The sequence below is a fragment of the Gopherus evgoodei genome, chromosome 13 (genome assembly GCF_007399415.2).
Source record: "Gopherus evgoodei ecotype Sinaloan lineage chromosome 13, rGopEvg1_v1.p, whole genome shotgun sequence".
Lineage (NCBI taxonomy): Eukaryota > Metazoa > Chordata > Testudines > Testudinidae > Gopherus > Gopherus evgoodei.
This window is the reverse complement of record NC_044334.1, coordinates 10576851-10590915: the sequence shown is the minus strand read 5'-3', so window position 1 is coordinate 10590915 and position 14065 is coordinate 10576851. Positions and strand designations below refer to the sequence as shown.

Below are 14065 nucleotides of genomic sequence, written 5' to 3'. Positions count from 1 at the left end.
GGAAATGGAAGCAGAGCAGTTCAGTGACTTTTGCCCAGGGCCACCAACGAAATCTGTGTTAGAGCCAGGATTTAAAAAACAAAACAAAATAAAACAAAAAACACAAGTTCCTGAACTACACTGCTTCCCAGACTGATTGCAATGTTTATTACCAACGTGCCTTGTAAGGTGGCCATCCATCCTGTTTTTTGGGACAACCCCAGTTTCCTTAAGGTGATCTCATATCCCAGACACTCCTTCTTCCCAACCATTTTCAGGGTTCACCAAATGGCAGCACAGCACTACAAAAGTGCTTTTGACACAATGCGATGAAGATACATCAAAATATCATCGAGTTAAAATATGATACACTGACATCACAGGAGAAGAGTTTGCTTCACTGGAGAAACACACACTGAAAACTCTACCCTGGCCTAGATAGGAAAAGGGTAACTAATTCTCCATGGCTGTTTAATCCCTGACGTCTGATGAGTCTCCAAACAAGGATGCAAACTCCAGTGCAGAAATACATCTACTAGAAATCAGCCTGAAACCACCATTTCTTAAGAAAATCTTCCAAAAAGTAATCAATGAGCTTCTGGTCATTATCTGCCCGGTATCCGATTGGAACCAGTAGCTGAGACATGAACAGCATTGCATTCCATTAGTAAGCCACTATAGCCAAATCTCTGACATTCCTCATTCACATGTCACAGACCTTGGAACTGCTGCTGTTACTGTATTTCTCAAGTATCTCCATTGCTGGTAGGTTTTTGGTCACTGTAGCAAGGATCACAGTTGGCAGCCAATAGTGACCAAAGGGCCTTCTAAAAACAAAGATATCTCACACCCATGAAATTCCTCCAGTAAGTAAAACATTCTTTCACTACCTGAGCCACTTGGCACTGAAGTCATCTCCTGCAGCAGACTTCTGAGGGATGTCAGGACGTATTAGCACTACAGGTTAGTATTTGCTGGACATACCTGTCACACTCCCCAGGCAAAGGGTTAGACCGGTCTAGTTAACTCACTTTGTGAAACATCAGTAAAACTACTACATCTTTGCACAAGCCTTGAAGGTGACAACACAAAAAGTTCATTCAAAAATTGGTAGAGAGTCCTTTTCTTTCCCATCTACTCTGCCTTCTTATAAAAACTTTCTTTCTGCCTTTTTAGTCTCTGTTTAATCACAGCATGCACAAGGCATTCAGTACATTGGTAAGTTCCACTCACCCATAGCTCTTGAAATCCTGCGAATCACTTTCACTGTAGGAACACTGGCTAGCAGATCAAAGTTAGTTTTTCTGCTCTATAGCCAAAGAGAGACTGCTCTGCAAATTGCTTTTCAACAGATGTGGCAAACATTTCTCCTGCCTCCCATCAGCCATCCAGAAACCTTGTTTCTGGGTCACTAATTCTAGCAGCATGGTTTGCACCTCTATCATTTAAGGTTGTGCTGGTATCTCCTATTTTCAGGGTTATAGAGGCATCATACTAAATATATCCCTATGTGTAATATATGTAATATCTATAAAATCTCAAATCTGTAATGTATATGACACCCCTGTGTGTGCTCGATCTCACACACAGGAGTGTCATATCAATAAAATCAGTAGTAAAAATGGATGCCAAGGTTTTGGCAGGCAGGGCCTCAGCTGAGCAGATTCTTTCTTTTAATCAAAAATTGATTTGCTGTTTTAATAATTGTCAATTAGATGTCTGTTGAGGGAAACAGATAGGTGATATTTTTCTCACCAACAACCCTGCGTACTCACACTACTAAGACTGACCAAAACTGCAAAAGGAATAGGACAGCTGATAGAAAGATGCACATATTTGATAATTTAAAGATGTTTCCCTCAGAGGTGCATTGGGAGAGGCAATGTGATTCAGTGGGGTGGGCACTGAGCTGGAAGTCCAGAGACCAGAGTTCTAATCCCAGATGAGTCAGTGACCTACTGTGTGAGTTTGGGCAATGCACTTCCTCTCCACCTCGATCTACGTTAGCTGCTTAGACAGTAAGCTCTTCGGGGCAAGGAGTGTCTTTCACTATGTGTTTGTACAGTGCCTAGTACAATAGCGAATCAAAGCTGGTTGAGGTACCGTTGCAATACAAATAATAAACTGGTGCCAAAATGAGTGGGTGCAGTTCTCAGACTTGACTGCTGAGCTCATAATGCCCAATAGCTGGACACTCCGCTGTGATCAGCCCTTTGGTTTAAAAGAGATGGGGGGCTGCTGACAGCTTGTTTTCTAAGAGGGCCTCTTGCCTTTGGAATTCACGCCCTTGCTCCAAACTACCCCAAATTTATTCAGCCTTCAAGACATGCTGCAAAGCCTTGGACTTTGCGACATACAGGAGTGGGAGAGGGGCTGATGTCCCTGGGGAAGGTGCAATATTCATAACTCGAGTCTACATTATTGTTGCTGTGGGGATTGGGAGGTGTTGCCGCACTTATTTCTTATTGAACTAATTTTTAGGAACTGCCCACACTGCCTGCTATCAAATCAAAGTTAGGTGTTTACACTATAGCCACAGAGGGCCAAATCCTCAGCTGGTGTGAATAGAATCTCAGGACGGAATGGCGCTCGAGAGACCATCTAGACCAGTCCCTTGCACTCATGGCAGAATTCTACTATCAAGATCATCCCTGACAGGGGTTTGTCTAACCTGCTCTTAAAAATCCTCAATGATGCAGACTCCACAACCTCCCTAGGCAATTTGTTCTAGTCCTTAACTACCTTTAGAGTTAGGAATTTTTCCTAAGGTCCAACCAAAACTGCTGCAATTTAAGCCCAATTGCTTCTTGTCCTATTCTCAGAGGTTAATGAAAACAATTTTTCCTCCTTCTTCCTTGTAACAACCTTTTATGTACTCGAAAAGGTATGTCCCCTCTGAGTCTTCTCTTCTCCAGATTAAACAAACCCATTTTTCCCCCAATCTTCCCTAATAGTTCATGTTTTCTAGACCTTGAATAATTTTTCTGGCTCTTCTCTGGACTTTCTCCAATTTATACACATCTTTTCTGAAATGTGGTGCCTAGAACTGGGCACAATACTCCAGCTGAGGCCTAATCAGCGCAGAGTAGAGCAGAAGAATTACTTCTTGTGTCTTGCTTACAATACTCCTGCTAATACATCCCAGAATGATGTTTGCTTTTTTTTTGCAGCACTGTTGCACCGTCGATTCATATTTATGACCCCCATATCCCTTTCCGCAGTACTCCTTCCTATGAGGTCATTTCCCATTTTGTGTATGTGCAACTGATTACTCTTTCCTAAGTGGAGTACTTTGCATTTGTCCTTATTGAATTTTATCCTATTTACTTCAGGCCATTTCTCCAGTTTGTCCTGATCACTTTTAATTTTAATCCTACCCTCCAAAGCACTTGCAACCCTGCTCAACTTGGTATCATCTGCAAACTTTATAAGTGTACACTCTCTGCCCTTATCTAAATCACTGGTGAAGATATTGAACAAAACTAGACCCAGAACCGATCCCCACAGAACCCCCTCAATATGCCCTTCCAGCTTGACCGACAACTACTCACTGTGAACGGTTTTCTAACCGGTTATTCACCCACCTTATAGCTCCTTCTCGGTTGCAATTCCCAGTTTGCATATGAGAAGGTCATGCAAGCAAGACAGTATCAAAAGCCTTACTACAGTCAAGACAGACCATATCTACCGCTTCCCCCCTATTCACAAGGCTTGTTACCCTATCAAAGAAAGCTATCAGGTTGGTTTGACATGATTTGTTCTTGGCAAATCCATGCTCTTCTTATGACCTTATTATCTTCTCGGTGTTTGTAGAGCTGCATCAGCTTCCAGGGCATTATAGCACTATACCAGTTTACATCAGTTGAGGATCGGGCCCTAAAATCTTTACACTAGAGGCTCTGAATGGCGAACAGTCACTCCCAGGGACTTTGATATTTGCTCAAGGTTCTCAGAGGTTCTTTGATATAAGCCCTGATTCTGTTAAGAGATCATTCCTTGTAGATTCTTACTCCCTTCTGGAGTTCCATCAAAGTCAAGGCATAAGAGAATCAGAGACATAATCAGGACACCAGATATGGCCTGGAGTCGGCTGATGCGCAGAACATCCCCCTTTCCCCATCAAATACTTACGGAAGTTCCAACTAGGAAGTGAAACCTGTAACCAAGGTCCACATCTGGAGGATTTTTCCAAGCAGTAGGCTCACTGCCCTTTTAGCATGCCCGGTTGCTAGTATTTTAAAGTATCTAATAAAACCTAATTAAAGATTTTCAAGTAATACATAATCAATATCAGTCATTGCCGCAAATGACTCCTGCTGACAAGTAGACAACTTCATTACACTTCTTCTGAGTGAGCATAATGTAAGCACATTGGCACCAGCAACCCCTGCAGGAGTGAATAACTTTGGAGAATAAGATGGAATCTCGAGTCGCCTGGGACTTATGGGGGGGAGGGATGTATGGGAGGGAACACTGCACAGACAGATGAGGTGGTGAGGTAATATCTTTTATTGGATCAACTTCAGCTAGTGAGAAAGACAAGCTTTCAAGCTACACAGAGCTCTTCTTCTCTGTATTGGGGGTAGCCGTGTTCGCTGTGTAGGTCATAAACTTGTCTCTTTCACCAGCAGAAATTGGTTCAATAAAAGATATTACCTCACGCCACCTTGTCTCTCTAATATCCTACGACCAATACAGCTAAATCAGACAAAAGACAAGGACCATAACTTTGAAACGATCATTTAAGGTGATGTCCATTCATATTTAATTCATACACTGGAATAAATGGTGGAATTAGTTTTCTTGCAATTAAGCAAATTGCCATTAACAGTCAGAAAACACTAAAACTAGGAGTGGGAGGAGGAGTTAAACAGCCTGAGGCCTGCCAATGGAAACCCTAGTGAGGTGTTAATTACCAATGCAAGACCCTCTCTGTCAGCTGGAGTCACCTTTAAAATAGGTCAGTTTAACATACTGTCGCAATGTTGCAAGACTTAAATCCCTGGTGTGCATTGTAATTCTGCAGGAAAAGAATGCTACAGATGCCACTTGCTGCACAGATTTCCCCTTAGTTGCACCAAAATATTTGTCTATTAGGGTTAGAACATGGAGTTACCAAGAGCCCTGGAAAAGCGAGCACCATGTAGAAGATGACCTGCTGCAGCAGCAGAGCTGGGACTAAGTGGTGCCCGCTTCCCCTCTGTGCTGTCTCAGCTGCATTGTGGGAGTGGAACCACAGTACTGCATGCTCCCCACACACACACTTGTGCAGAGTAAACATGTATTTACAGGGACCATTACAACAGCTCTTGTGAAATGGCACTGGTTTGCTGCACAGCACGTGTGTTAAGTTGCAGATCTATCCTTTTAGCAAGAACGTTACAGGACACCTAATGAAGATGTCATATCTAAGAGCAGGAGCTTGTAAACATTATCTACCATAGACCCCGATTCAGGAAAGCAATTACACACATCCTTAAGTGTAAGAGTTGAGTGGCTTCAATGGGACTTGAGCACATACTTAGCACTTTCCTGATTAGGGAAAGTTTCCTGAAGTGGGACTACAGTACCTACTATGAGGGGCGTCCCACTGACTTCAGCAGGACTACACAGGGTAGAAAGCCCCAACAGCCTGACCCAAAGTCCAGTGAAGTCAGTGAGAGTCTACCCGTCAACGTCAATGTACTTTGGATCAAGCCTTATGTTTGGAACTTGCTTAATAACTGCTCTTTGGTCATGCTGAGGATTTTTTTTTTCTCTCTAGCTATTCAGCACAGGCGAGGCCACATCTGGAGTATTTCGTCCAGATTTTGGCCCCCCACTATAGAAAGGATGTGGAAAAATTGGAGAGAGTCCAGCGGAGAGCAATGAAAATGATTAGGGGGCTGGGACACAAGACTTACGAGGAGAGGCTGAGGGAACTGGGCTTATTTAGCCTGCAGAAGAGAAGAGTGAGGGGGGGATTTGATAGCAGCCTTCAGCTACCTGAAGGGGGGTTCTAAAGAGGATGGAGCTCGGCTGTTCTCAGTAGTGGCAGATGACTGAACAAGGAGTAATGGTCTCAAGCTGCAGTGGGGGAGGTCTAAGTTGGCTATTAGGAAACACCATTTCACTAGGAGGGTGGTGAAGCACTGGAATGGGTTGCCCAGGGAGGTGGTGGAATCTCCTTCCTTAAGGCCCGGCTTGACAAAGCCCTGGCTGGGATGATTTAGTTGGGGTTGGTCCTGCTTTGAGCAGGGGATTGGACTAGATATCTCCTGAGGTTCCTTCCAACCCTAATATTCTATGAGTCTATGCTCAGCCACATAATCCAGGGGCACAAAATGGGCTGAATCTCTATGGCCTTGCTCACACTCCCTTCACTCCAAATCAATCACATGATGAAGGTGAGCAGGGTTTAGCCTAGTATCTAGTAACATGACCACTGCAGCTCCCCACTTAAGAATCTCAGTCCCCAACAGCATAAAAGAAATTGTCAGAGTAAACAGCAAAGCTATCTGAACAGACTGGCGCACAGAAAAAGAAGAAAAAAATGCTTTGCTTTTATATTGTAATCTAATGGGTCCCACCTTCTGTTCTGCCATACGTAATGGAGTACTATAATTTTGTGCTGATAGCTTGACTGCCTTTTTATTTTAATACCAATTTCAAGCCTATAACTGATAAAAAGTGGTTAGACATCTTCTCTTCACTTTGAATCCTAATCATGAGAAGTTGCAGGTATAGACCATTATTTCAGAGATTTTTTTGTACTCTTCCATCTCTCCCCAGTAACTTTCATGCCCTCTAACTCCCCTCTAGTATAACTAATTATCAATAGACTACATGTACTTTTTAGTGTTTCTGCTGATCAGCCTCACAGTCTCCTTTTACTAAACGGATCAGAGAACCCATTCAACATACTGGGGAGTTTTTCTGAATTTTATATTCTAATGCATGATTTAAATGAAGCATCCATTAAGTTCATGCTTTATTCTGTTTGAAAGAGTGACCACGTTTTCATTTATTTGTTAGAAGGAGATTAGCATGAATACCCTAATAGGAAAATTACCTTTTAGAGAATAATTAGGAATCAAGCTCATAATGACGGTTGGATGTGGTGGTCAGATGTCAGGGATGAATTTCTCAATATTAAACCTACTCATGCTCAAACCATTAAGAGGAAAAAAAAAAGAGTTCTCACAAAGAGCTAGGGAATAGAGGTCTGTTTTGAGAATTCAATAAGGCCTAGATACACAGTTTTCTGTACCCATATGCTATGTTGGTGGGGGTGGGGGAGGTGATTGACAGCCCCTAATGTGGACACAGTTACATCAGTATAAAGGTGCTCTATATCTATATGGAAATAAACTATACTGATATAAGCATATTAAACCTGTATAAATGCATCCATATTAGGGAAGTTGCACTACTTCCCCAAATATAAGTAAAGCAGTACACCTTTTGTGCATACAAGGTCTAAATTCTGGATATCCCATCTGAGAAACTCTTTGAGAAAGGCTAAACCACCAAGGTAGATTGCTAGGTTATTCTCTCTCGGATACCAAGATGAGAACTGGGCCCCAGGCACTCAATTCAATGGAGCTGTCATAAAACCCTGATATTTTAAAGCCATCCTGAGCTAAGGTAATTTTGAAATAACTTTCCTTTGATCCCAAAGTTACGGATTTGGAAGCTGGGTGTGAGGGGATTGGCCAACCGCCAAGCGCACTTGCTGACTGATGTTTAAAGAGCCACTGAGCCTTCAAGGAAATCATGTGCCTCTTCCCTCGGCCAGAGGGCCTGGGCAGGAGGCGGCCAAATGAGAAGCAGAAGGAATCCACCCTTGCAAAGGACTTCTCCTGAACCCTGTATGGCCCGTGCAACAGCAGATTTCACAATAATCCTCCCAGGGAGCAAATTACCTGGAATGAGGAGGAAAGGGGAAGAAATGGCCATCCTCTCTCTGCTTCCACACCAATCCGCAAGCTGGGCTGGGACCCTATGCCTCCCGCACAGATGGTGCAGAGCACATCGCTCTGTATTGGCCAAGCCAACCCACGAGTGGCTGAGTCTTGTGTCCCTGACTCTTCCTACTGCCCCTGCACTATCCCTCTGGTGCCCCACACTGCCTCTACCTCCCAGCATGGCCCTCCCAAAGAACAGTCCACCCTTGGCATTCTGTATTGTCCATGCCTGCGCGCGCGCACACACACACACACACACACACAGAGCCCTCTCCCCAGTGCTCTGCACTGTCGTCATCCTCCCATGGTATCCCATACCGCCCAGTGCCCTGCCTCCCACCCCCAGCCCTCCGCCCCACTCCCTGCATGGCAATCACACAGTCTAGACTGGAAAGGCACATTAAGTAAAAGAGTTAAAAAAAAAAAAAAAGCTGAGATTTTTTTAAAGCAAAGCTGTTCTCTTCCCCTCTAAAAGTCAATGGCTGCATTTCCCTGTTCCTTTCCCACTATTCTGCTACAGAAGGCAGCATATTTAATGGCTGTAGAAGGTACGGAATTCTCAATCTTCCTTTTACAACTAGAACTCAGCAAATACTGCAAAAAGTGCCTGTAAATATTCACACAGATTTCATAATGACCTTAATTGTTCTCCTATCCCTTTTGTGTTCACTGTCTTGAAACGTTAGGCAGGAGGTCAGCCGAGGTCATCTAAAGGCCTCTCTGGCTGTTAAAAAAAAAAAAAAAAAATCTACGAAAACTCAAGGTAAGGGAACTGGAAAAGTTGCATAACTGGCCATTTGTACAGGCCAGATTTTCAGTTCACATATTTATATGCACCAGAAGTGCTTTCACATCCAGCCAAGGAACAGAAACCTCAACCAACCTGACTTATTTGACCAGTCACATGCTTGTGGCAAAACGTTTGCCACTAGTTCATATAGTTAAAAAGAAATGTGAAAACAAATCTGTCAGATAATTCATATATTGAATACATTTGGGGAAAACTGCATTCTGTTCACATACTGTGTAGGCAGAAAAAGAGGACCATTTTGTCACATAAATGACAGATCGCAAATTGTTTGCTCAGCTTTATTAAGAATCCTGATTTCAGGAAACTGGGAACCAAAGTCCTGTGATGAGGATTAGTAGTATTTCCCTATCTGGTATCAAAATCCCACACACATTCATGCATGAGACTGCAGATACCCTTGGCAACTAATAGGACCTTTTATTTTAAAGCGGAGATGTAGTTTGAACCTTACTTAATCCTGTTTGCCTGGAGTCACTGATCCCACATCAAACAAGGGATGGCAGGAGACAGCACATGTAGGTATTTTCAACACATTTCATATTTTATTAAAATAGTCTGGAAATTAATTAACTTTCTTTGTTCAATATGTAGCATTTCACCTGCTTTGAAATGAAAATTGCAAGAACATTGAGGAATGGGTTGTGTAATTTCACCAGACTTGCCTCCAAAATCCCTGCATCCTTTGGGGAAATTATCTTCTGTAACTTATTAAAGCCAAACTCCACATTGAACATCAGCAGATATCCAGGGGCCTCTCCTGAACAATTGTACAAAGAGGAATGACTTTGTCTTCTCTTCTCTTCCAGCAGACAAAGAACAGAGCAGTCACAGAATGGTGAACAGATGTGTCTAGGGACCTGAAATAAGGTAGATCAGAAGTTTCTGGTCTCCCTATCTCTTAACACAAGAACAAGGACTTTTGGTGAAATTAAAAAGGTGGGAAATTCAAAACTGATAAAGGGAAATACTTATTTCACACAATGTGTAGTTAAACCGTGTCACTCATTGCCACTGGAAGTCATTGAGGCCACAAATTTAAAAAGATTTTTAAAAGGGGACTGGATATTTATGTTGATACCAAGAATGTCCAGAGTAGTTGTAAATAAAGACAATAATATTTTTCGGAAGGGATATTTAAATCTCATTTTGAGGGTTAAGCCAAGCTCTAGCTATGGGAGATCAGGATGAGACCTAACGTAGGGGGACAGATTATCCCATATCTGCTCTTGTGGAGTTCATACATCCTCCTTCGAAGCATCTGATACGAATCGTTGTCAGAGGATAATGAACTAAATGAACCTTCGGTCTGATACAGGAGGACTATTCCAGAGGCTAGTAGTACCGATTCCTGTGCGCTAAATCAGGACCACTGGTATATATATATAGTCATTAGATTAAAGTTTTTCCCTAGTGCAAAGGAGGGTCTTTAGTACCTAATCCAGAAACAAAGTTGAATACTATAGAAATAGAAAAGTGAACACCATAAATTGTTTTTATGTTATTTCATGACAGACCACACACTTCAGTTTACGTTTGGTTATATGGTTATATCTGCCTGTCCTTTTGACTATGGAAACTAGCAGTGCCCTTTCATTTGCAAACCTGCCTTCTCCTGCTCATTCTTGCAACTGATGCATATGTCAACCAAAGACTGCATCTGACATTCAGGAGTGAAATCTATAAACCGTTTCTCAGATTGGTTGATGACCTTAAAAGTGTATGCAAAATCATGTATGTGCAAAGGTCAATGGAAGATACAAAAAATTGCTCCCACTCTCAGTGCTGACATTATGGCATGTCTGTTTTGGTAAGGCCATCAGACATACATCGCCTAGTTCATTGTTTAAAGTCACAGATTGTACCTGATATTGGAATTTCAGTTAACAAAGGGCTTTGTATCTGGATGAGCACTGGAAAAAGCTAAGTTCTATGTCAGGCATGGTTCACACAACTTACTTCCTCCTGCCAGTAGATGTAAAATGTTTTAAGAGCGATTTACAATAGGTAAATGTCATATGAAATCATTTGGTTCCAGCTGGGTCTGCCTTGTTGTGGTATACTTCATTGCTCCTGCGGAAACCCAAAGCAATAACATGTAAATTGATTTGGTCTGATGCTTACCATAAGGGAGAGGGAGCTGGCACACTTCAGTTCTATTCTTTATTCTGACAATGACTCATTGTGACCACATGCAACTTCTATGCAACTCAGTTTACCTGCCTAGAAAATAAGAATAGAAGCAGCTAGTCAATGAAGCCTCACTGGTAACGTTTGTAAATAACTTTGAGCCCTATATTTAAAGAGGCAGATGAGCACTCAGGGGGATTTTCAGAACCAGATAGGAATTTAACTCCCATTGAAACTAACAGGTGTTAGGTGTCTATCTTCATCTTCATGCACCTAAATACCTTTAAAAATCTGCCCCTTTGAGATCATCAGCTGAAAATTTTCATATCAAAAGGTAAAGCACTGTTAGTTTTAAAAGCCTGCAAAAATGGCCCAGTGTGGGTCAGAAACTGAGAAGAAAGAAGTATCTGGGATCAAGATTTCATAAAGTAATTAGTGATATGGGATACCTCAAGCCCAGGTTGTCCCATTTGAGACATCCTGAAGGGGTCTGACTTTCAAAGGATTCCAGTTAGCCCTGTCTGAAAATCAGGTCAATCCAAAGTGAAGACACTTAAAATCACTAGTCACATTTTAAAACCTTGGCCAAGATGTCATGCTTTGATCTAATATACAAAAAGCTCACGGTTTGAATACATATTATGGTTATTAAGGTATTGTAAATGGGAACATACACGTTACAGTCATGGAAACAAACAACTCTGCCCTGGACAATATTCCAATTTTTCTAGCCACATCCTTCTCTCTACCTCTCTCTGTAAATAGCACTGCCCTTTCTTCAGCTGCTCTAGTCACTCCTCTGTCCAGATACTGAATTGTTTTATACATAGTCCACGTTTAACATGAGATTGGAGCCTAGATCCTGAAGGGTGTAACTTTGCTGAGCACCATCCACTGCCAGACTTCAATGGGAGTTGAGGGTACTAAGAACAGGGCAGGAGGCACTCAGAATCTCACGGGATTGAGCCTAGAAGATCAGCTACCTAGGTGTAGGAAGACAAGAAACTATATCCAATGAATGAAATGCAATGTTTTTCCCTACTGCTCCCTATTCACACACACATTTTTTTCAAAAAACTACTTTTTCCAAAGCTAATTCATAATAATCTCTCCAGAATCTTCTACAAGAAGACCACAGATCCCAGCAATCCTGAGCTAAGAAGAGCAGTAGTAGCAGATCATTAGTACAGTAGTTTCAGGATCTTAGTGTGTACAGACTGATGAGCTACGTTTAGGTCCTTAACATTCCAGTATTGCTACACTGATGCTATGGATTTTTGTTTACCCACTTGGGCGTTTTTTCATGTTCTAATTGACTAGATGTCAGCCCACCTTAAGTGCAAGAAGCAGAGCAAACCCCTTTCCAGGGTAACAGCTCCATTTCCTTGTCAGCACTTTCCCCAGGACCATCATCAGAATGAAAAGTTTACAGAGATACCACATATCAGTTCTGTTGGTTATGTGGTTTGGATTAGTGGCACTTTTAAACAACCACATTCAATAATCCTTTTGGTTTCCCATTGTTTTGTCTATGGTCTCATAGGAGACATTCAAAATATCCGATCAAAAATAATCTGAGCAGCAAAAAAGCAACTCTGCCACCCCTCCCAATATCTGTCATAGCATCACACATTTAACTATACCTTAATTTAGACCCAGACTCTGTAAACATCACACCTGGTAGTAAATGCTGCCAGGATTAGACCCTAAGGGTGTGTCTGCACTGGAATAAATAAAAACCTACGGCACCAAGACTCAGAGCCTGGGTCAACTGACTCAAGCTCGCGGGGCTAAAAATTGCAGAGTAGACATTTGGGCTCTGGGATCCTGGTGGGCCCAGACTCTACACTGCAATTTTTAGCCCCAGCCCCGCAAGCCTGAGTTAGCTGACCCAAACCAGCCACAGCCATGCCATGGGTCTTTTACTGCCACGCAGAAGTACCCTTAGACTGTAAATGCTTAGGAGCAGGAACCAAAGACTTGTTTCTCTGTTGCCCTACTTATGCATCATTTACACCCATGCAATGCGAAGCTGGTGTAAATCACGCCATTCAGATTTGGTAGAATCTATCACTCACTCTGATTGAGCTCAACGGCTTCTCAGTGCAACAGAGAATCAGGTTCTATTTCTTTTACTTCTCTATGGCCTCGTCCAGACTAGGGGAGGAAAATCGATCTTAGATACGCAACTTCAGCTACGTGAATAACGTAGCTGAAGTCGAATATCTAAGATCGAATTACTCACCCATCCAGACGGCGCGGGATCGATGTCCGCGGCTCTCCGTGTCGATTCCGGAACTCCGTTCGGGTTGATGGAGTTCCGGAATCGATGTAAGCGCGCTCAGGGATCGATATATCGCGTCTAGTCTAGACGCGATATATCGATCCCCAAGCAATCGATTTTAACCTGCCGATACGGCGGGGTAGTCTGGACGTGGGCTATGAAGCACTGAGGGCCAAATCCTTTGCAGGCATCAATGAGCACAACTCCATAGATTTCAATGGTGTTCCATTCATTTGCACTAGGAGGAAACCTGAGCCAACATCTATTTATAGTGTAGTATTTCATAGAATATCAGGGTTGGAAGGAACCTCAGGAGGTCATCTAGTTCAATCCCCTACTCAAAGCAGGAGCAACTCCCAGACAGATTTTTACCCCAGTTCCCTAAATGGCCCCTACAAGGATTGAACTCACAACATTAGGTTTAGCAGGCCAATGCTCAAACCACTGAGCTATTATAAGAATCTATATTTCTGAGATCTGATTTCAAATTCAAAGCTGCAATTCCACCATCTCATGATAGTAATAGATTACTGGAAATGCAATATTAACCAGTTCAAAACATGAACTCTTGAATAGATAGAAATAATAAGGGAATAAAAATACCATCATACATACAAGTGTTTTTTTCCCCAGGATGGATTGCAAACTGCTTTGTAAAATGAAATACAAACTATCTCCAGGGTCCACTTCACCCACCACTGAAAAGCAGCCACTTAAGGTGGCTTGTGGCAAATATTTAACAACCTACCACAATACACAGCAGTTCAGGACAAGAGTGAAAGAATATTTTATTCAGTACAGCAGGGGAGAGCTTTTTGGGCTACAAACAGAAATTTGGCCAGACCACTAGGGACCTGGACCCCTACTCATGCAAATATACGACAGGATTTTTTGAAGACCACAAGTGCTCAGTATCTT

General features: G+C 42.4%; 1 protein-coding gene across 2 annotated transcripts in view; it reads right to left on the bottom strand.

Moving 5' to 3' along the window:
* Positions 1-14065, bottom strand: part of TMEM132C (transmembrane protein 132C) — a 299900-nt gene that overhangs the window by 209468 nt on the left and 76367 nt on the right. The window lies entirely within an intron of this gene.